At 40.2% G+C, this 23,069-nt stretch overlaps 1 long non-coding RNA gene across 2 annotated transcripts; it reads right to left on the reverse strand.

Moving 5' to 3' along the window:
* Positions 1-14,177: 14,177 nt before the first annotated feature.
* On the reverse strand, positions 14,178-22,769 carry LOC143879187 (uncharacterized). 2 transcript variants are annotated; one of them, XR_013251159.1, is made up of 4 exons: positions 22,586-22,769; positions 16,020-16,188; positions 14,702-14,813; positions 14,178-14,489 (listed from the first exon to the last, which is right to left on the reverse strand). It is a non-coding gene; the product is annotated as an uncharacterized LOC143879187 (long non-coding RNA). The 2 variants fall into 2 exon arrangements; XR_013251160.1 differs by lacking the exon at positions 22,586-22,769 and adding an exon at positions 18,605-18,619.
* Between the last annotated feature and the right edge of the window lie 300 nt (positions 22,770-23,069).

Below are 23,069 nucleotides of genomic sequence, written 5' to 3' on the forward strand. Positions count from 1 at the left end.
CAGGCTCCCTTCTTCATCTTCCATGGCGAGAGAGAGAGAGAGAGAGAGAGAGAGACCTGTGTATCCTAACTTCCTAAGTTCCTAACCCAGCCCGCCTCTAATAAATCTGTCTAACTAGGGATGCAACTCGGGTCTCAAACCGAGATAGCATTCCCTCAACTCTAACTTGACCCAACCCAAGCCTCGGGTTAAGGATGGTCAACCCTTTGCGTTCGGGTTCATCCAGGGCCAAACAGAAAATGCAAGGAAAAAAAAAGCATAATCAAAAGAAAATCATGAGAAAATTAGAGGACAGATGTCGGGTTCGGCCGTTCGGGTTAGATTGCCAAGGCCTCAACCTTAACCCAATCTCAAATTAAATCGGGTTGGCTTTTCTCAACCATGGTTTTAATTTTCGACCGAGACCGAAACAAAAATCCGGAATTTTGCGGTTTACCAAATTTCAGAATTTCGTGAATTTCGGCCGAAATTTTGAGAAAATGTATTTCTTTTTTGGAATTTTGCGGTTTACCAAATTTCAGAATTTCGAGAATTTCGGCCGAAATTTTGAGAAAATGTATTTCTTTCTTTTTTTAAAAAGAAATACATTTTGGAATTTCGAAATGAACTAAATAATATTTTAAATTATTACGAGATTTCATTCCGAAATTTTGGATTTCTGCCCAGACCGAAATTGGGTCCGAAACCGAAATTTAAAACCTTGTTCCCAACCCAACTTGAGCCAAAATCAGGTTGAACCCGTCGGGTTCGGGTTGAGCCCGACCCAAGTTGCACCCCTAACGCTAACCCAAGTACCCAACCCATCTAACCTGTTTTTCCGGGTCGGGTGGGGGTCGGGTTAACCTAGGGCCAAATAGAGCTCGAATTCCCATCAAATGCAATTGATACAGTGCAAATGACCAGATCCACGCTCATTTCCACTGCAGTCCTTATTTTTAAGACGGGATTCCGTTTTCAAAGTGTTTTCCTAAAGGTTACTTGGGACTTGCTAAGCACTTTCGAGGGAACCAATTTTACAGCTGGCTTTTGCACAGTAGAAAAGCCACCTCACATGAATTAAAAGAATAAGTCGAAAAGTCAACTTATGTAGTTGTTCTCAAATGCAAAAGCCAGCTGCGAAATGGGTTTTTGCGAAATTGTTGCAAATCCAAAAACAAAAACAAAAAAAACATAAGGGGCTGTTTGGATTCGTGCAAATCCAAGTTTTAGATTGAAAGCGACTGCAGTCCTCTGCACTCTTAGTTTCACCTTTCTTTAGAATTCTTTCCCCCGTTATGAGATTTCTAAGACTTAGAACACGACGACCTCCTACTCTAGCTCGACGGAAAGAAGGGCGAGAGATCAGAAAACTTCGGATGGTTCTCCTTTCTTCTCTCATCTTCCATCTAGGATTTTGAGGAAATCCAAGATTCTTAAATCTGAGTATCCAAACGGCCCCTAAAAAAGCGCAGTAAAATTAGAGGATGATGCCAGGTTCAGAAGGCATCAAACCTAACCCAACCCGAAATTAAATGGATGGCATTTCCCAACCCTATAAAATCATCTCCATAAGATGATCCCAACCCTCCGATCTTAGTTAGGATTGAGATGATTTGGGAGGAAAGACCTATTTGCATTGGGCCCAACAAATGAACAGGTTGGATCTTCGAAAAGGGTGAGCTCTGCTATTTTTGAAAAAAATACGTATTTAGTAGAAATTTTATTGGGGCCCCACTCTTTCCGATGATCCAACCCGTTCATTAGTTGGGCCCCAACGTAAATAGGTGGTACCCTAAAAAATCAAGTCTATAAGATAATCCTAACCTTCTTATTTGTAAAGATTTTTATATGGTGCACTTTGTCTACAAATTTTCTCGTTAGTATGGAGATGATTTTTTGAGTTCAATCTATTATATTGTGGCCCAACAATTGAATGGTATGGATCTTCGAACAAGGTGGGGCTTCAGCATATTTATTTTATACAATGTGAGTGGTACAAAAGAGGAGATTTTATGTCATGCCTGCAACCTAAAGATACAAACCATTCAGTTGTTTGGCCTCAACAAATCATCTCTATTGGATGATCCAAATTCTCCAATCTGTAGAAGTTTATTTATGGTATCATTCGTCTATAGATCGGAGGGCTGGGACAACATCCATGATTTTATGGGCAATATTTATGTTGAGGCCTATAAATGAACGGTTTGAATCAACCCTCTAACACTCAAATCGGAGGGTTAGGATCAACCTATGGAATCAAAATAGCTGATAACATTTCTCAAAAAGTAAGGGAAGTGGTATATTAGGGGAAATGATTTCAGCACTCCAATGTTTTGATAAACATGCGCTCACTTGTTTGTCGTGTAGTAATTAAAGGGTCTTAAGAGCTTTTTGAGAACCGACAATCAAGTGGATCGCATGGTTATCAAAACAGTGGAGCCCAGAAATCATTTCCCAATTAGTCCTTTTTTATATTTGGGACAGCCTCCTCTAATGTAAAAGAGAGTAGTCATAAAATATACAGAGCTGTTCCAAGTAACAAAAAAGAGGGGGCGAATATATCACTCACCGATTGCCTCATAAACCGGTTGAGGGCTTCACCTGGGAAAAAAGGCAATGGGAATAACCTAAATAACACCGATCAAAGCCAACAATAATCATTCAGACTTCAATAAAAGAGACTAATCATTCAAACCTTCTTCAGAACTAACTTCATAATAACAGTTTCTAAACCTATTCCAAACCTGAAATCCAACTGAATCAATCAAAATTTCTTTGCAAGCATCAACACAAACCAAAATTCACGATCTAAGTTAGTAACACTTACTCTCTCACACTTAACCCCTGAATCCAATCGAAGTAGACGAAAGCAGAGAACTGACACCACAGAAAACCTCGAGTTCAGAGAGCACCTCAGAAATACATTAAAGCTTGAAATCTATTTAAGCAAACCCCAAAAGTTTCAGACCCTTGAGAAATCCAAACCCACATTTGAAACCTATAGAAACTAGAAGCCTGTTTTTGTAATTTCGGGTGACGTAGTGAAAGTAACAGCCTTTTTAGTGAATTACCGGGTTGACAGTTCAGCTCCTAATCTATATCTTATATTTGGATCTGAAGTTCCATTTCTTATAGAGGGATCGAGATTTAGTTAAAAAATTAAAGAAGAATAGTTCTAGAGGAGCGGTGCATGAAGGGGCTTGCATGGGAAGGTAAGATGAGTCACATATGGGAGCAAAAGTCAAATTGGCTATCATTTTTATTAAGATCAGTTAGTTTGAGATTGTGACAGGGGTTGTGATGGATATCCTAAACCGCGTTTATTGGACAAGAAGCGATCATCCAGTCATCTAACTCTAATTTTGCACAAAGAAGGGAGATAAAAATGGTAACATTAAAATTTTAAACTTATTTTCTATCTTAGGGGAGATGATCGGAAAGGAGGGCATATTTTTTTTAAAAGGGGCAAGTATAAAAAAATATTAAAAGGAGGGCAATTGTCCCCTTTTCCTTACAAGTGGCATCGCTCCTGAGAGAACCCAAGAGGAAAAATCCAAAGAAGAAAACCACTTCTCTCTCCCTTTCAGCCACCACAATCCTTGGTCATGCAAAGAAATACTAAGATTTCTAAAACCTATAACACACTTTCCAATTTTGCTTCTTCCCACCGTACTGTGGGAAATAAGGCAACTTTCCCAACAGCACCCTAAATAGAAAATGCACTCTGAATTAAGAGAAAACAACGACTCCAATTGGGCTGAAAACTGTTAAAGTATAAAAGATAAATAACGCCTTTTGGAGAAGAGAAGTTGGTAAACTAACATGGTATCAGAGCAAAAGGTCTCGAGTTCAAACCTCCCGGATAACAAAAATCCATATGAGATGGTCGGCCCAAAGTGGAACCACATGTGCCATGTGTTTGCCAAGTGGGTCACACATGCGGGAAAGTGTCAAAGTATAAAAGATAAATAATGCCTTTCTCCGGAGAAGTTGGTAAGTTAACAAAAACACATAGATGATATTTACACCCCTTTTGATCACGAGGACGCCCATTGCAGCAATCAAAGTGTAAATATCACTTCCCAAAGGATGGCCTGGAATGAAACAGTACACGGAAAGATGTTTTCCATATCAGAAATGTAAGAATAAGCAAAAAGAAAAATAAAGGCGGAGAGAGGAGAGGAGAGGAGAGGAGAAAGAGCTAGAGATGAGAGGGAAGGCAGTGTAGGATCGTGACTCGTTGCTGTGTTTTCAATTCCGAATGTTTTTTCTCCTCTTTTCTGCTTGTTGAAGAAGGAAATTGAAACTGAGAAGCTATGACCGACAGGAATTCCACGTCAGACGACAAAGAATTCATGTTGTTTTCTACTTTGAGCCAAAGATTTGGGCAACAGAACGCACAGCAAACCGTTTTTATAGGGGAAAAAAATGTATGTTTCCTATTTAATGTCCCCTTCAAGTACAACAACTGATCAAAGGCGATAATAATCATTCAAACTTCAATAAAAGAGACAAATAAACTATCTCTGTACGTGCTAAAATCTCACAATTCAAATTTCAAACCTTCATCAGAACTAATTTCACAACAACAGTTACTAAAATCCATAAAAAAAAAAAAAACAGTTTATAAGCCTATACCTACCTGAAACCCAAATGAACCAATCAAAATTTCTTTGCAAGCAAGCATCAAAACAAATCAAAATTCAAGTTAGCAAGACCTACTCTCGTACTTGAACCCGTGAATCCAATCCAGGGAGACAGAAAGCAGAGAAGTCGACACACCAGTATCACCGACACACCAGTAACGCCACATAAACCTCGCGTTCATAACACCCCTCAGAAGTAAATTAGGCGGATGTGAAATACGCCGTTGACAATTCTCATTGACAATTCTCATCACGGAGATAAATTCTTCACCCCCACTGTAACCAGAAAATTGTACGAGCAATTATTAAACTAGCTTAACGAGTCGGTGTTATTATTTAATTATTTATTTATACATCAGCAAAAAATCTAAGAAACAGTCAAATCTCGGAAAAATCAACCCAATAATTTATATTAAACTGATACAAGAGGCGGTTATCCAGTTATTTAACAACTCTTATTCGGGCCCATGCTATGCTTGCAAAATGGTGGGCCCCGCCCTAATGAATAGATTTTGAATAAAAACATGAGGTGTAAAGAAATGGCCCTATGCTATCCTGATCATATGATATGAGATTTAAAATGGTGGGCCCCACCCTATGCATGGGTTTGGGTGTAGACGGTGGGCCTACTACATCAAAACTTGAGGTGTAAAATGGCCCCACACATGTTAGGCAATGATTATAAATTGTTGGGCCCTACCCCATATAGCATAAAATAGTGGGTCCATCGTAGTTGGAAAAAAAAGAAAGAAAATGGAGTCCTTCAAAACAAAACAGATGACAATGGAAAGAAACATGTTTTTTTTTTGTAGGTAAGTTGGGGTTTAGTAGGGATCCTTAATTACCGGTATATTAAAATAAAGATGATGACGATGATACAGATACGCTTGCAAGACATCATCTCTATCTCTGTGATAGGGCAAGGACTCCGCAATAAGAGGAGATCCTGATCGGATCCGTGACAACGTATAAACAAAAGCACAAAGAAAGAAACATGGTTAGTATGATTTGATATCAATTTAACAGAAGACGAGAAAAATAGTGAAAAAAGCGGATGTTTCTTGAAGAAAGAGACCGAGGAAAGAGATAACGAGATTTCTACTGATTCCATATAGGAGAATAGAAGGGTGTCAATGGACTCACTTCAGAGTGGATCCACTGGTCTTACCCACCATCCATTCATTATCGGCCTCTAATCGAATTCGTAGTGTTTTAGGGCTGGATCTTACTTCCTTTGTCCTGGTCACAATCCATTTTAAATTGGACCATTTATCGGAGCGTCCTAGTAGGTCCTACTTGCCGTTAGAGGGAGGGTGCCCATTCCCTTATAAAGCATCCTCATCCATTGGACCATTGCACTTATCCAGGACTATTTGGGATTACGTGCCCTTTTCCTTATAAAGCATTCTCGTCCATTTCACTTATCCGATGTAGGACTATTTGGGACTACCACGCCCTGAACTCTTCTACCATTTGTTAGGAATTTAACCAGGTAGAACTCACCCCTAAAAGCTAGCCATTAGAGGGAGGGTGCTCATTCCCTTATAAATACATCGACATCCATTCACCTATCCGATGTGGGATCTTTGCTTTCACGTGGAACCTCCAACACTCTCCCCCTTGACTTGGAAGCATTGTGGACAATCTCCCCCATCCACACGAGGCAACATGGGAACCACGAGATACTACGCCGGGGTTTCCGAGATCTTCCTCGAGGGACATTTCCGCATCCGAAGGCAAACCGGGGTTACATTGTCTTGAACTCTAATTCCATTTATAGGGATTTAACCCGGTAGAACTCACCCCTAAAAGCTAGCCATTAGGGGGAGGGTGCCCATCCCTTATAAGCACATCCACATCCATTCACCTGTTTTTCTACGTTATTTTGCTTATTGAGTTGAAGTCGTACACACCACTACTTTTGCATTAAAGGATAGGGCTCGAAATGATTTTCCAAGTTACCAATGTTAATAGGCCCTTAATAAAGAGTCCTAATCGGCTCGTCTTTTAGTAATTCAAGGCAAACACAATAGCGGCACAAGGGGTAAAGAGTTAGGATCAATGGTTAGAGAAGAAAGAGGAGAGGGTGACACAGATGAATGAAAAAGGAATAGTTTGAAAAAAAAAGAAAGAAGAAGAAGAAGCATAGAGCATATTTTTAATAAATTCCTATGAAGTAATACTTCAAGTTATGGAAAAATTTGAGAGAATTTTTCATCACAAATGACTGCAGATGTAGTTGACTGCAATAATACCTCCTCTAGTTGACTGCAGGCCTGATTTTCTCTCCTCGTTGGAGTATTTGTTGTTCTACTTAAATTCCTGTTGAATTTTTTATTACTTGCTAAAGTTATGTGTCACATTCGGCTTACAACGCTTTGACGATCCTAGTCAAAGAGAAAAAAATCTTGTGGGGAAGGATTATTAAGGTTGATTTGGTGGAGTTTTTATATGGTGTAAGCCCTTATGTATAGTTCCTTATTTTTCAATAAGTACTATACGGACGTCATCATAGGATGATCCAAACCGTCCATGTGATGGAACACAACGTAAATAGGCTGTTCCCCAAAAATCCATTTCAATAGCATGATCCTAGCCCTCCGATCTATAACGGTTTCCATGATATGCAGTTCCATTATAGATCGAAGGGTTGGGATCATCATATTGAAATGATTTTTGTGGAACAACCTAATTAGGCTGTGTTCCGTCACATACGGTTTGGATCATCCTATGATGTGATCCGTACAGTATTCTTTGAAAAATAAGGGACTATAAGGGCTTACATCATATAAAAACTCGCTTTGGTGAATCTCCCATTTATTATGTCCTTGGTGATTCAAAGGTTTGGAATAATATTAGAGTAATTTCTTATGGAATGACAAAGAGAACCATAGGAGATGCCTTTTGGTTACGTGGGACAAGGTCTGAAAAGCTTTAAAAGGAGGGTGACTCATATAATAATTAAAAGGGCAGTGATAAATCGACTCCCCTAATGGATAAATCGACTCCCATGTGTCTATCTCTCTCCTCTTTCTCTCTCTAACCTAGAGGAGAGAGAGAGAGAGACACTTGGGGAGTCGATTTATCACTCCCCTAATTAAAAAACTAAAAATGATGAATAAGGCTCTCCTCAAAAATTTAAAAAAAAAAAAAAAGATGCAAATTCGGAGAAGATATAGCATCCGGGAGATTCGCTATAAAGGCCTCTCTCTCTCTCTCTCTCAAAAGATAGACTTCACTGTATTTATCAAAAAGGGTAATGATAAGTGATAACAGCACAAACATTCTTTAATAATTACACAAAGGCAGCTTGTCTTTTCCTTTTTAATTGGTTTGTAAGAGCCTTTTGGGAACTGTAAATTCATAACCCTTGACAGACTTTTAAATAATAAAATACAAGATAGGTCAAGATGGGTCAGTGCAATTAACAAAGCATGGATGTCCTGATATCATTTCCCTAAAAAAATATAAATGCACTTATCCAAGGACACCATATAAAGTTTATTTAAAATCACATACCAAATGGACACCCTGTAAAGTCAATTTGGGAAAGAAAAAAAAATAAAAATTCTCGGACCTTTTTCGAAGATCCAAACAGTTCATTTGGTGGTTCCAGCATAAATAGGCTTAGCCGATAAAATCATCTCCTAATCCTCCATATCTTCCTATACGGTGTCATGGTGTCGTCGTAGAAAAGATGGTTAGGATCATAGTTTGGGGATGAATTTATTGACGAAGACAATTTATGTTGGAGACAACAAATGAACAGTTTGGCTCTTCGAACAAGGTGGACAAAGTTAATTATGCAACTGCATAGAGCAAGCCATATGCAATCCAATAATCTGGGAAATGATTTCAACACAGCCATGTTTTGATACAAGATGCCCATGTTTCTTGTCTTTTAGTATTTAAAGAGCTATAAAACGGTTTTTAGGGTTCCCAAGAAGCACTTACGTGACAATTATATGCTAAAAGACAAGATACATGAGCGCATGTATCAAAACATAGTTGTGCTGAAATCATTTCCCTATCATCTAGGTCAAATATTTTTCATAATTCAAGCTTATAAAGTTATAATCACACTTTGAACAATATTAACCTCAATTTCAAACCCCATACAGAAGAAACACAATCTGAAAAACGGCCAAAGACAAACAGCGCTCAAACAAATAACAACAAGGAAAAACCGAAATGACACAGATCAAGGCCGACAATAATCATTCAAACATCAAGAAGGGAGAAAAATAGAATATCACATGCATGAACTAAAATCCCACAATTCAAATGAATCGATCAAAATTTCTTTGCAAAATTCAACAAAAACCAAAATTCGTGGTCAAGTTAGCAAGACCTACTCTCACACTTTAGCACCCGTATCTACTCCAAGTTGTTAACTTACCAACTTCTCAAAAAGCTTAAGTTGTTGGAGAAAGGCGTTATTTATCTTTTATACTTTAACACTCCCCCGCACGTGTGGCCCACTTGGCAAACAAGTGACACATGTGGTCTCACTTTGGGCCGACCATTGCATGTGGTTTTTTGCTATCCGGGAAGTTTGAACTCGAGACCTTTGGTTCTGATATCATGTTAACTTACCAACTTCTCCAAAAGCTTAAGTTGTTGGAGAAATGCGTTATTTATCTTTTATACTTTAAACAAGTAGACAAAAGCAGAGAATTCCACACACCAAAATCGCTGTCTAATCACCAAAAAGAAGAGAACTAACACCACAGAAAACCTGGCATTTATAAAACACCTCGGAAGTATATTAAAGCTAGAAAATCAATTGAAACAAACAAAAAGTCCCAAACTCTACGGAAATTCAAACGAACAAAGCTTGGCTTCACAACAGTTTGGAGGAAGTTCCTCCGGTACCCTCTAATAGCAGGGGGTGTGGAAATATCAAATCCAAGGCTACTTTTTATTTTCAAAACGCTTTGATATTTCCACACCCCTTGCTATCACACTTAGGGGTGGACATGGTTCGGTTCGGTTCGTTTCGGTTTTGGGCTAAACCCAGAACCGAACCATATATAATCGGTTCCCTGAAATTGGAACCAGAACCGAACCATATATGTATGGAACCAAACCGAACCAGAACCATATATAATTGGTTCGGTTCTGGGTTTACCCAACCTTCACCATTGGCCCTATAACCCTTGTTTATTGTTTAGTAGATGTCCATTCTGCTAAACATCTACATGTGTCATGCGACAAGGCGCAAACCATAGTAACAGTAATAGTAGTGGGCTAGTAACAGCCTAGGTGATATTTATTGTTTTTTGTCGTCATTTTACATTTGATTAAGGCATGAAAAAGCAGAAAATGAACGGTTTGGATATTCCTATGAAGTGGGCCAACAAATGAACGGTTTGGATATTCCTATGAAGTGGGCCGTACATTACTTTTTTGAAAATACTAGATTTTAGGGCCACACCCCACACCCTATAAAATCTCGTGGATATGATATTTCCATCCCCTGCATGAATTAAAACTTATAAGGGGGTGAATTAAAATGGGCGTGGGGTGATTTTATCAGATGAGGAGGTATGAAACTTAAGGACTTAAGGTGAGAGTCGGTTCTCGGTTCCGGAATCCCAAACCCAGAACCGAACCGAATTTGCACCGATTCCCGGATTTCGGAACCGGAACCGAACCATATAGAAATGGAACCGAACCGAACCATATGTGCCGGTTCGGTTCAGTTCCTCGGTTCGAACCGGAACCATGTCCACCCCTAATCACACTAATAGCAAGTGGTCTAGAGGAACTTCCTCCAAATGGATCTGAAGCCAAGTTTTATTCAATTCAAACCCACAGTTGAAAACTCTAGAAGCTACAGAAAAATACCAAAGCTTGGCTTTCCCCGAAGCAACGTGGTTAGAATGCCAAAGCTTTGTTTTCACCGAAGCAACGTGGTTAGAGTGGCATTCTCGCAAAAGTAAATGGGCTGGATCAACTAAAGCTATTAGAAAAGTAGAAGATCAAGTGGAAAACATTTCTAAAACGGGGAACGATTTGACAATTTCAACGGTTTTTTGGAATACGCGCGTACCCTTTTTGTTTGTTGCGGACGTGTTATGAAGAAGGAGCCTTCAGGAGGAAAGAGTCAGAGGAGGAGACAAGAGTTATGCATGTAAAAAACAAGTTAGATTTGGATGGAAAAGACGCAATCATGTTTATTAAACTAGACAAGAGGTGGTTATCCAGTCAAGTGGGAAGTAGTATTCTGCGGCAATGCACTAAAGTGGTGGGCTGTGTTGAGGCCACGTCATACATGTTGGGTTTGGTCCATATTTGCAAATAAAAGAGGGAGAAGATATTTTCACCCCCTGCTGTAAGAATTCGCCCATCATCATTTTGACTAGGGCTGGCAATTTCACCCGAAAAAGCGGGGATCCGCCCCGCCCCGCCCCGTTTGGGGAGGGGATTCCCCGATTTGAAAGGGGAAGGGGAAGGGGAAGGGGAAGGGGAAGGGGATGGAGTTGTCCCCGACCCGACCCGCCCCGCCCCGCCCCGCTAATCAATGCCATTTTTTGTAAATTTTTAAGTGTTTTTTTTAAGGAAAACTACTAGAAGCTTTGTGGATCGGCTACAAGATTCCCCCAAACATAAACTTAGCTTGTCTTTTCCTTTTAATTAGCTTCTGAGAGCATTTTGGGAACTATAATAACCTTTTCACAGATGTTGAAATAATAAAGACAAGCTGAGAGCCTGAGACGCTGAGTGTATGCAATTATCAAAAAATCGTAGTGCCAACAGAATTTTAGGGTTGGATTGCAGGTTTTAATTTTCAACAAGAAAAATTTAGCTACTAGAAATTTGTTTCATGTCAGCACTAGACTGAATTGCAGTTAAAGAAATAAGTCATTTGTTGATTTTGTTCTCTTCTCCATTCTCATTTCTCATGCTCATCTGGGGGTTAACATGCTATACAGAATGAACTAATGAACATTATTTTGCGTGTGTGAGCGCCCACTTATGGACTTTTAAAGTTCATTGTGACTACTGAAATAGTTACTTTTTGCACATTGGCTGCCTGTTAATGAAGGTAATCCTGGTGCTCATTTCCTATTTATCATTCCATAATTTATGCAGAAAATTGCTGAAAGATGAGGTCCTGTTGTTATTTATGTTTGTTGTCTCATCCATGCATTTCTTATTTTGTCTATCTGTTTGTTGATCACATGAATAGAATCATAGCATTCATCACAATATTGTCTGTAATGGACGTAGAAGAAAGAAGCTCTGTTTGCTGGTTTGGTTGGGTTCCAAAGAGGGGGCGGGGCTGGGATTTTGTCCCCGAAGGATGCGGGAAGGGGAAGGGGATTAGATATTCCCCGCGGGGAGGGGAGGGGGATTCCCCACCATCCCCGCAGAGGGGAAGGGGAAGGGGAGGGGGAAAATTCCCCGCAGAGGGGAAGGGGAAGGGGACCCCAACATCCGGCCCCGACCCGCCCCGTTGCCACCCCTAATTTTGACGTCAAATTACTTTAAAAAGGGGGCGAATGCAAACTGCAGGGGGTGAAAATATCATCGCCCATAAAAAAAAACCGGAGAGACTACTTTTGACGTTCTTCTGGATTTGTGGGCCCAGGTGGCATCACGACATCTACTGTGACATCTTGGGGTGCAACTCGGGTTGGGTAGGTCGTGTTTTCCAAAACCCTAACTTACTCGAGAATTATCTCAGATCGGGTCGGGTCTAATATTTTACTGGAAAACCCTAGATTCGTAAATCCGACCATACGCAACATAGTTTCTCGGGTCGGGTCGGGTTTTAATTTTTCAGCCCGGGATAGTGATTAATTTTAAAGATCGTAAAAAAAAAAAAAAACAAATTTGCACACCAAAAATCTCTAAATTTTATGTCATGATGCTATATTTTCACAGAAGACATGATCACCTCAATGAAAATAATTTTCTATGTGATAGATATTTAAGAAAGTCACAGTACACCCATATGAGTCGGGTCAGGGTTTTGGGTTTTTTTTTTTTTTTTTTTTTATTTTTAAACCCAGCCCTACCCAAGATTGACTCGGATTTTCCAATTAAACCCGACCCTACCAAAGACCCATTATTTCTAAACCCGACCCGAACATGGGTTGGGTTGATGCGGGTCGGGTAAAACCCGACCAAAGTTGCACCCCTAGTGACAACCACCCAATTAACCTTTGACAGCTCTTTAAATAATAAAATTAACCTTTGATAGCTCTTTAAATAATAAAAGACAAGATGCGTTAGTAGCTTAGTGCAAGTATCAAAACGTTGGCTGTGCCGATATCACTTCCCATCTGATTATCTGAATATACCCATGTCCAAAACCTACAATGGTCTCCCTTCTATCTCCTCCTCTTAACATTTTACTATCCTCTCTCAATAAATTTCAAGGTTATCCCTAAATAGATTTATCACAGCCCAAATTGGATTTAAGACTGTCAAATGGGATTTTGTTAGTCGTTTAGATACGATGGAAAATAATTTCGGATCCTATGATAGGGATTTGAATTGTGTCCATGGATCTTGGTAATGTGTCTGGATCATGTCGGTTTATGTTCGGATTCAAACGGTTCACCGATTTAAGTTCGGATTGAACGGTCCATCTCAGGAGAATGTTAATGTATTAAAATGTGTAACATGTGGTAAGGGAAAGGATCATTATCAACTATTTTGAGTTAGACTACTTGTTTGGAAAGGGAACGTAACCTTTGTTTGGAGGGCCTGGTGGTCCCCGGGCCCCCCTTCTAGAGTGATGGCCTTTTGTTAGAATATTTGCTTTTGCTTTGATAAAATATACTTAACATAGACCATTTTGTATACTTGAGAAAGGATCATTATCAACTATTTTGAGTCATGCCTTGTCGATATTGTGTCTGGATTATCTTTTACTTCATTGTAGCTACACGGGTGAGATTTCATACAAGGAATATTTTTCCTCTCCAAACTTCTCCAGAAAATTCCTGCAATCCAAGCAGGGCCTCAAGCGGTCGAACTTAGAAAATTAATTCAGAGAAAAATAGATTGAAAATAGTTAAGGATGGCGCTTTCAGCTTTAGCTAAGATTCTCGGACTTAAGTCAAGGGTTAAACTCTGATTTTCGTCTGAATACCCAAAAATTGGGGTATTTTCTAATAGAGAATACAGTTCCTGCGGGTGCCCTCATATAAGCTTACCTGCGGTGGCTCTTTCAAAACATAGGGGGCCCACATTGTTAGGATGATCTGAAGCATTCATTTGAAAGGCCACATTATAGATAGGGTGTGTACAAAAAATCAGCTCCATTGGATCATCCTAACCCCTCCAAAAGTGGGGGCAAAAATGGGCAGATTTGTGGACAAAATGTGTCTATCCATTTTTGCCCCTACTTTTGGAGGTGTTAGGATGATCCAATGGAGCTGATTTTTTGTACACACCATATCTATGATGTGGCCTTTCAAATGAATGCTTCAGATCATCCTAACAATGTGGGCCCCCTATGTTTTGAAAGAGCCACCTCATATAAGCTATATGAGGGCACCCTTAGGAACCCTTTTCTCTTTCTAATAATGTATATTATTTAATTTTAGTTTGGGACAAAGTTGAGTTTATTATTTAATTTGGCATACAAACAAGAAAATGGATCTTAAAAATAGCATACAGAAAAATTGGGCACACTGGTTCACAATTGAAGATGAGGAGAGTGGAGTGCAGGTTATGAGATATCCAAAGTGAAGCTCTCCGAATGGATGGCTAGGATCAACCAAACGTCGATTGCGTCGTATTAGGGGCGCCACATTTTATTACAGTGAGGTCGTTCCCTACAAAGACATCCATCCCAGTTTATCATCCGCTCAAGCTAAGTGTATAAACCACCTCTTGTCTAACCTGACACATGACGCTGATTCTATTAGCTCACAAACCGAAAAATCAGAGACACAAGAACAATAAAAAAACGTACTACAGAAACCGAACAAACAAAGAACCACAAAAACCCTATTTCGGGTTTTTAGAAAGCCTACTTTCTGAGATTTAAGAAGAAGAAAAAGGAAAAAAAATCACTGAGAAGAAAGAAGAGAGAGAGAGAGAGAGATCCGTACCTGCGAAGAAGCTTGGGAGAGTGGAGGCGACGAGGTTGCCTGGAGACGACGACGACGCTTCTGGAAGTTGAAGAAGAACCACAAAAACCCTATTTCGTGTCTTCTTTTTTTCCTGGAGAGAGTCACAAACTTCGTTAAACTTATGCGGAAAAAAAAAAAAAACCGAACTTTATTTTGGTTAAGTTTTTACAGGCAACCGCGGGTGCACCCGGACCCGCCCAGTTTTGACGGGCTGGGTTGACCCGCGTGTCAACTTAGAAACGGGTCACAAAATGTTGGCCCGAACCAGGAAATTACGGCGGACCGGGTCGACCCGTGGGTCCGGGTCAATTCTTGCCATGTCTGGCTCAAAATGTTGACCCAGACCCGAAAATTACGGGCGGGCCGGGTCGACCCGCGGGTCCGGGTCAATTCTTGACCGGTCCAGCTACAACCAATAATCTCTCTCTCTCTCTCTCTCTCTCTGAAAAGGGGAAAACAGCTATATACCCTGCCGAAGACAACGGACGGGAGTTACAGCAAGCACGTGGCCATAAACAACGCCATTGACAAACTAAAATCAAAGATCCTTAACCCAAAACTGAAAAAAATCGTCAAAAATCGACCATAAGAGGCGTAAAATCTCCTCCATTGCAAGAAGGCGAAAAACAGAGACGTCCATAGAAAATCCGCTTCTGGAACCTACGCTCACTCCTTTTTACGTCTGAACAAATCCTATAATCTCGTTCCAAGAATCAGAAGATAAAACAAAACCATCGATTATGTTGGGGTTCCACCGTATTTAATCATTTATATTTTAAAAATGTTCAATACCGAACGGAATCACAAAATCAATCGAAACTCAGGCCAGATATCGCATGATTTTCTCAAGAAACGAGCAATAATAATCGGTAAAGCGGGATGAATTTATCAGGGCGACCCTGTGGTTAGGGTAAAAGAAAGCCAAAACGATCGACAAAACCCAGCAAAAAAAGACCAATTTCCACAGAAAAAACAGAAACCACGATATGGATGCTGAAAAACCTGAAAAAAGAAAAACTAGAAACCTAACCAGAAAAACTAGAAATCCTCCGACGATACAGCTGCGGGCGAATTTATCCGCTAATAATCAACAAATAAACTAACTCATCCATGTCAACTATGTTTCATAATTCAAGCTTATAATCACAACTTTTGACGAATTTATCCGCTAATAATCAACAAATAAACTAACTCATCCATGTCAAATATTTTTCATATTTCAAGTTTATAATCACAACTTTTGAAGAGAATCAGCATCAAATTCAAATCCATACATAAGAAAAACAGGAAAACATACCGGGTGAGGCAAGATCTGCTGACTCTTTAACCCCTGAATATCGACTGCAGAACACCAATATCACAGGCCTGGAAGCTCTATTTATTGGCAACGCTGTTAGAACTTAGAACACCCTAGAAGCCTGTCTTTCAGCAAATCTCAGCCGTTCAAGCGAAAGTGAATGAATGGCCTGATTAAGTGCCACATGTCAAGCACAGAGTGAATGAAAGGAGTATCGTGCCGGCTGGCGGCCATAAAAGAAAGATTTATAATTAGAGGAAGTCTAAACTGAAAGGAGCCCTTGCAAAGCAGACTTGGAAGGCCATCGGCTGCACATCACCATCATGCATTAAAAATCGAAACATCAAATGGGGGCACCAACCTTTCACCACGTTTTTTGCAAGAGCTCCTTTCAGTCTAGAATTTCTCAATTAATTAATTTTAAAAAATAGAGATTATTAAACAAGGGAGCTGATATTTTCGCTCCCCTTTTGGACCAATCCACTCAAGTTACTTTTTCACCTGGCAAATGACAACAACACCCTTGTAACATGTTCTGTTATCTTCACATGCCAAATTTGCCCCTGATTGCTTCAAGTAGATGGTCAACGTCATAAGCCACAAAAACGTATTGAGGGCAACCCGTATCAAACAGTTAGGATCATCCTATCGAGAAGGTTTTTCGGTATGGACTATCTACGGTGGGACCAACAAATGAACGGCTTATATTATCCAAAGACGTATTGAGGGCAGCGCATATCATGTAAAATCTCAGGTATTGCTATGGCAAAAACCCTAATTTCATTGTTTTGGGGACTGAGGAGTTGCAGCAAAAATGGTGTTCGTCTAAAACTGATTCTTCTTTTTTCATGGAAATTCCTATTTTTGCTTCACTGATTTCTTTAATCCGTCTCTTCATCATTTTTCTCCTTCTCGATGTGTGTTTATTTATATGTATTTCTTTTGAATATTTATTTATATGTGTTTCTGACCATGAAAGCTTGTAGAGATAACTTATACTGAGAATGATTATATGTTTCCAATCCAAAAAAAAAGTAGTCTCAAATTTTATCTGTTATTGCAGGTATAGAACATACATAGTCCTTGTTCATTTATAAGAGTGAGTAAAGGCACAACTTTTGTGGCAGGTTAGAATAATTATTCAATTTTTCAATCTTGCATTTGAATGAAATGAAGCAACCATCCCCAATTCATTTTTTGACTGCTCCATAATATGTAACTATTGGTCATGCTTGTAGGCTAAAGATTGATAAGAAGTTGAGATGGGCTGCTAGTTGAGATCCGGGAGTTGTTCTTTTAAGATTAGTTTCATTCCTTGGATTTTTTTGGTAGTTGAATATGGTCCTTCAAGCTGTTAACTCTCAACCCATCCGTGTTTTTTTTTTTTATGTGAAAACGTTGGAGATGTTAAGTATTATTAGTTTTTGTCCTTTCAGATGGTGGTTTTCAGAACGTCGCAGCGGCTCAGCAACTCATGTATTATATAAGTAATGAGATTAGTTTAATTTTGACCTGAACCTCAGACTTAGGTTTTGCTACAAAGAGTCAAACACCTTATTGTCTGTAGTTTTTTCCCCTTCCTTTTCCTGTTTGTTGAGTTTTAGTTTGTTTCACTTGCCGTGCTTGCTATATTTGCAAGGATTTGATGTATGCTTAATATACTCAGTGTTTGCATGGTCGATATATTTTTATTAGGTAACTTGGCTACTTAATCTTAGGCCTTTATTACTGAGACATTAATTATCCCAATAAAAGAACTGAAGAATATCTTGATGAATTTGGTATGTGTTTTCATTTTTCTCTTGCTTATAAATATCACGGATGAAAATGAAATGAAGACAGATGTTTTAGGATTGGCCCAAACAGCGAGTGAAAATAGATGGCTCTCTTATGAACTTTAGCATACAAAGACATGACTATTGAGTGAGATTAAGCTGCTTGTTGATTTTTATACATGCGTGTACTTTGTGTTGATGTATGAAAATATGTGGCTGCTAACATTGGTTGTACAAGAATTTTGTTTACTTTTGCACAAAACTTTCCTATTTACCCTTTTGATGCATGAAATAATGATACCCCACCAACAACCAACCAACAATTTCATCTGCTTTTTTGTCTTTTACTGGAAATAAATAAACATATTATTTTTGTTGATGTATGAAAATATATTTGGCATGTACTAAAAGAAATAACGATCTCTTTTAGATTTTCTAGTAGGATACCCCACGAAAAACGGGTGGATGTAGTCATTGTTAAGATAACAGGGGCAAATTTGGCATCAGTGTATTTTTGTGGCTTATGATGTTGACCATCTGCTTAAAGCAATCAGGGGAAAATTTGGCATGTGAACATGCTACGAGGGTGTTCTTGTCATTTGCTTGGGTGAAAAAGTAACTTGGAGTGGATTGGTCTAAAAGGGGAGCGGAAATATCAGCTCCCTTAAAAAAATGCAAAGTTTTGTTTAAATTATGAGCAAAGGGTACCTTTCTCTAAATTATGAGAATGAGGTGTCAGTTAGTGTTAGAGCATGAAAGAGGACTAAAATACCCTTGCTCCCTTTTGACACTCTTTTTACCCATTCGTACCTTTTCACCTTTTTACCATCGTTTTGGGTTTTCTCTCTTACATTCCTCGTCGACGGAGACTCCCTCTCGTCGGAAAGTGTCGCTTCTCGCCGGAAATCTCTTTCATCGCGCCGAAAAGTGTCACTCCTCGCCGGCATCCATCTCCCTCTTGCAGGAAATCAGCCCCGTCAACTCTCTATAGGTATTTTTTAAACCATTAATTTAGGGTTTCATTTTTTGTTTTCTTCTTGAGGGGTTAGATCTGAAAGACTTAAAACCATTATCGACATTCTCTAAACCTATAATTAGTTCCTCTGTGTTAGGGTTTCAAAAGGTTTCACTTGATTTCTAGTTTTTCAATGGTTTCAAATGGTTTGCAAAGGGTTTCATTTTGTTGCTTTTCATTTTTTTTGGGTTTCGATGGTCTCAAACAATTATCGTTTAGAAACGAAATATCTTCTTTGGGTTTGAAGGATCTAACTATGGTTTCCAAGGATTTCATTTAGGGTTTCTAGGTTTTCAAGGGTTTCATTTAGGGTTCCAAAGGGTTTTATTTGTTTAGGGTTTGAAAGGTCTAACTATGGTTTCGAAGGATTTCATGGAACCATGGAACCACATATTACAAAGTTTGAAACAGTATTCCATGGATCCTCTATCTAGTAATACTGGTTCCAACTGTTTAATTTGTGGTTTCCTGGATCCTATATCTAGTAATATTGGTTCTAACTTTCTAATATGTGGTTTCAACTCTCGTATTTGTTGTTCCAAAGGGTTTCATTTATAGTTGGTATTTCAGCATTTTTCATTTTGGGTTTCATCTATGGTTTGAAATGGTTTCAATGGTTTTATTTAGGGTTTGAAAGGGTTTCAATGGTTTAGGGTAGCATTTATGGTTTCAATGGTTTCTATGGTTTAGGATTTCAATGGTTTAGGGTTTCATTTATGGTTTCATTTAGGGTTTCTATGGTTTTGGGTTTCAAAGGGTTTCATTTATGGTTTCATTTAGGTTTTTGTGGTACCTAGCCCGTGAGGGAGTGTGGGGCGCGAGCCGCCACGCGCTCTCTCTTGGTCTCTCGTATCCACGCGATTGGCGTGTGTTTTTAATTGTTGATTGTAATTCGTCTTTTATGTGAACTTGGGATCACTAAGGCAATCCGAATTCCACACGAAAGAGACTGACAGAGTCGCCACCTAGATGTGGGATCTAGGACCCGAAATTAACCAGAAATCTAGACTCGCTACCTGGTTACGAGAATGGAAGGTATGGGGAGTTATCCGCCACATGCACCATTCCTGCCCGATAATCGGCCTTCGATTCCAAAAGCTAACTTTTTTAAATTTATTTTAAATGGCTCATTCAACTCTATGTTAATGTGCGAACTAAGTGACATGCATCCTATGATCTAATTTCAATGTGAATCCTAGATGTGTATCTTGATTTATTAATTTGTCTGGATTCATTCTAAGTGAAAGTTCTCCTAGAATTCTAATTTCATGGAAAGCCCTAAATGATTTGATTAAGCATTTACAAGAAAATTAATATCCAAAACACCACAATTTGTTGTGGTGCCGACTCGCGGGTGGTATGCCGTCAGACATCCAAGCTGCCTACGTACCCAAGCCTCACTGGGATCAGAGTCGACGTAGTTCGGTGTACCTAAGCTAAGCTACTTATACCTAACTCAACTAGGACACCGACCTAGACGGGATTGACTGTTTCAACAGTTTTAGGAGAAGTTATTTAATTCAAGTTGAGGATTTTATTATCTTAGGATTTCATCTAAGATGCTATATGATTCTCATCTAAATGCAAATGGTCCCTTAGACTAATGCAGGTTTGCCTACATCCTAGTTTACTAGGCTTGTCCTAGGGAAAGATTGGGTGACTAGTGTAACTAGACCTATGGCACGGTTGCTATACATAGCAAACGTCCGTGATGAGGCTGGACTCCTAACTCTAGGACTCCCTAAAACCTAAGACTCCCTAAAACTTAGGACACGACACGACACCGGTGTTCCTAAATTGGGCTCTAAGGGTCCTTACGACGGAAACCGTAATCCAACGGTTCCGAGAGACACGAGGTGAATCGATTTCAGTTCTTGAGGTTAGTGAAAAAAGGGATGGAAGAGATGATGAAATAGTGTGAGGGAATGAGAAAGATAGAGAAAGGTGCGACTGAACTTGGGAGTACCAAATTGCCTACGTACCCCGCGATGGGGATCAAGCCACACGTAGTTCCGCTGGGGAGGTTGCTTGGATTTTGGAAAACAGGATTGGTATTTGGATCAGGAATCGGGTTTGTATTTGAGCATTGGACTTGAGATTCAGAAACATTGATTTAGCAATGGGATTTTGGAATTGGGAATTTGCATCAAAGAATTGAGCATATAGGAATCATCAAGGGTTTGAATTTTGGGAATTCAAAATGGGCGGGCTTATGAGATTCGGTCAAATGGATTCAGACATGCGACTCAGATTGTGTTGGGATATGACTTGGTTAGGCAAAAGGGAGGAAGTTCTATTAGGTGTAAAAGGGCATTAGTAGAATAGGGGAATGACTCGGTTGTGACATGGAAGGCCGCAACTTGGTCGAATGCGACTCGGTTGCATTGGGATGGGTTGATTAAGGAATTGGATTGAGTCAACTAAGGGGAGAGTCCAATCGGTTAAAGAGGTTGAGCATACTCGACTAGAGAGTTGGGTCAACTCGACTAGGGAGGTTGGCTAGAGTTGACTCAGTTGAGCTGGGTTGGGATCCCACTTGGATGGATTGTATTGGGGCGATTTGACTTAAGCTGCAGGTGGCCTGGCTGGGTTAGATTTAATGTAACCAGATTTATGGATAAATGGTGTGCCTCAGTGAGTGGACAAAGGTATGGCTTGGGTTGATGTGACTCGGTTGAGTTGTGCTAGGGTCAGGTTAGGTGGGGTTAATGGTTGAGTTGGATTGGATTGGGTTAATGGTCAAGGTCAAGTGCGGGTTGACTTGGCTTAGACTGGATTGGAACTGGTTGAGCGTGGATTGGGGTGCGGCTTGAGGTTTGGGTGGTTGGAGTATCTTAGGAACCAATAGGGCAAAGTGGCTCTTAAGGGGAATGAATTAATTGGGCCGAATGGGCCCGATGGCCGGGTTAACTGGGTTGGCCGGGTCTATTGTAGGGGTGTATGAGGGTACTGTTGGGTGGATGAATGAAAGGCATGTGGTGTATGATGTGTGGCTATGGTTATAGGGTTTAAGGCTTATGGGTATGGGTTTAGGTGTGGTTAATGGTTAGGTTGGATTGGGTTAATGGTTAGGGTCAAGTGAGTCGGGTCTAAGTTAGGAGCAAACCCGAGACTAGCCATGGTCTAACTAGGAGGAAGCAGGGTACAAACCAGGGTGCGGACCAGGGTGCACCAGGGTGCGAACCAGCAGGGAACCAGGGTGCGAACCAGCAGGGGAACCAGGGTGCAACCAGCAGGGAACCTGGGTGCAACCAGCAGCGAACCTGGGTGCAACCAGGGTCTAACCAGAGTGCGAACCAGCAGGGAACCAGGGTGCGAACCAGCAGGGGAACCAGGGTGCAACCAGCAGGGAAACCAGGGTGCAACCAGCAGGGAACCTGGGTGCAACCCGCAGCGAACCTGGGTGTGAACCAGTATCGAACCTGGGTGCAACCAGCAACGAACCTGGGTGCAACCAGGGTCTAACCAGAGTGCGAACCAGCAGGGAACCAGGGTGCGAACCAGTATCGAACCTGGGTGCAACCAGCAACGAACCTGGGTGCAACCAGGGTCTAACCAGAGGCTAACCAGGGGGAACCAGGGTGTGAACCATTAGGGAAAAATAAAAATGAAGATAAGATGGGTTAAGAGAAGAGGGAAACATGTATAACTTCAAAGTCTACCATCAAGAAGAATGAGTAAAGATTGATCCTAGATGCTTCCTAACATGGTTTTTCTTTTAAAGTAAAAGATATGCATGAAAACAGACCCTACATAGAATTGAAATAAATGCCTACCTCTTTGAAAACCCACTTTGTGTTTGATTTTTCTTTGATGTTAATTCCTTGAAGATGATTCCTTGCTTGATAATGACTGCTTTTGATATATATCACCCAACGTATCACCCGATCCGGCAAGGATGGCCGAACCCTTGAAGAGATGAGGGAGAGGGATGAATTTTCTAAGAGAGGGATTCTTTTTTTTCTTCTCTCTTGGATGGTGGGATGAGAGGGTATTTATAGGAGAATGGGATAGGAGGTTAGGTGAGGTTAGGTGAGGTTAGGTAAGGTTAGGTGAGGTTAGGTAAGGTTAGGTGAGGTTAGGTGAGGTTAGGTGAGGTTTGGGTGGTTAGGATGAGAGGAGAGGTTAGGTGAGGTTAGGTGAGGTTTGGATGGTTAGGATGAGAGGAGAGGTTAGGTGGTTTTGGATGGTGAGACCCAGGTCAAGATCTGTCATTGATCTAACGATTTACGGAAATCGGGTCTCGGAATGGAATCAGGG

The sequence above is a fragment of the Tasmannia lanceolata genome, unplaced genomic scaffold, assembly GCF_043159265.1.
Source record: "Tasmannia lanceolata isolate RefF3 unplaced genomic scaffold, GAP_Taslan_0.1 ptg000006l, whole genome shotgun sequence".
Classification (NCBI taxonomy): Eukaryota; Viridiplantae; Streptophyta; class Magnoliopsida; order Canellales; family Winteraceae; genus Tasmannia; species Tasmannia lanceolata.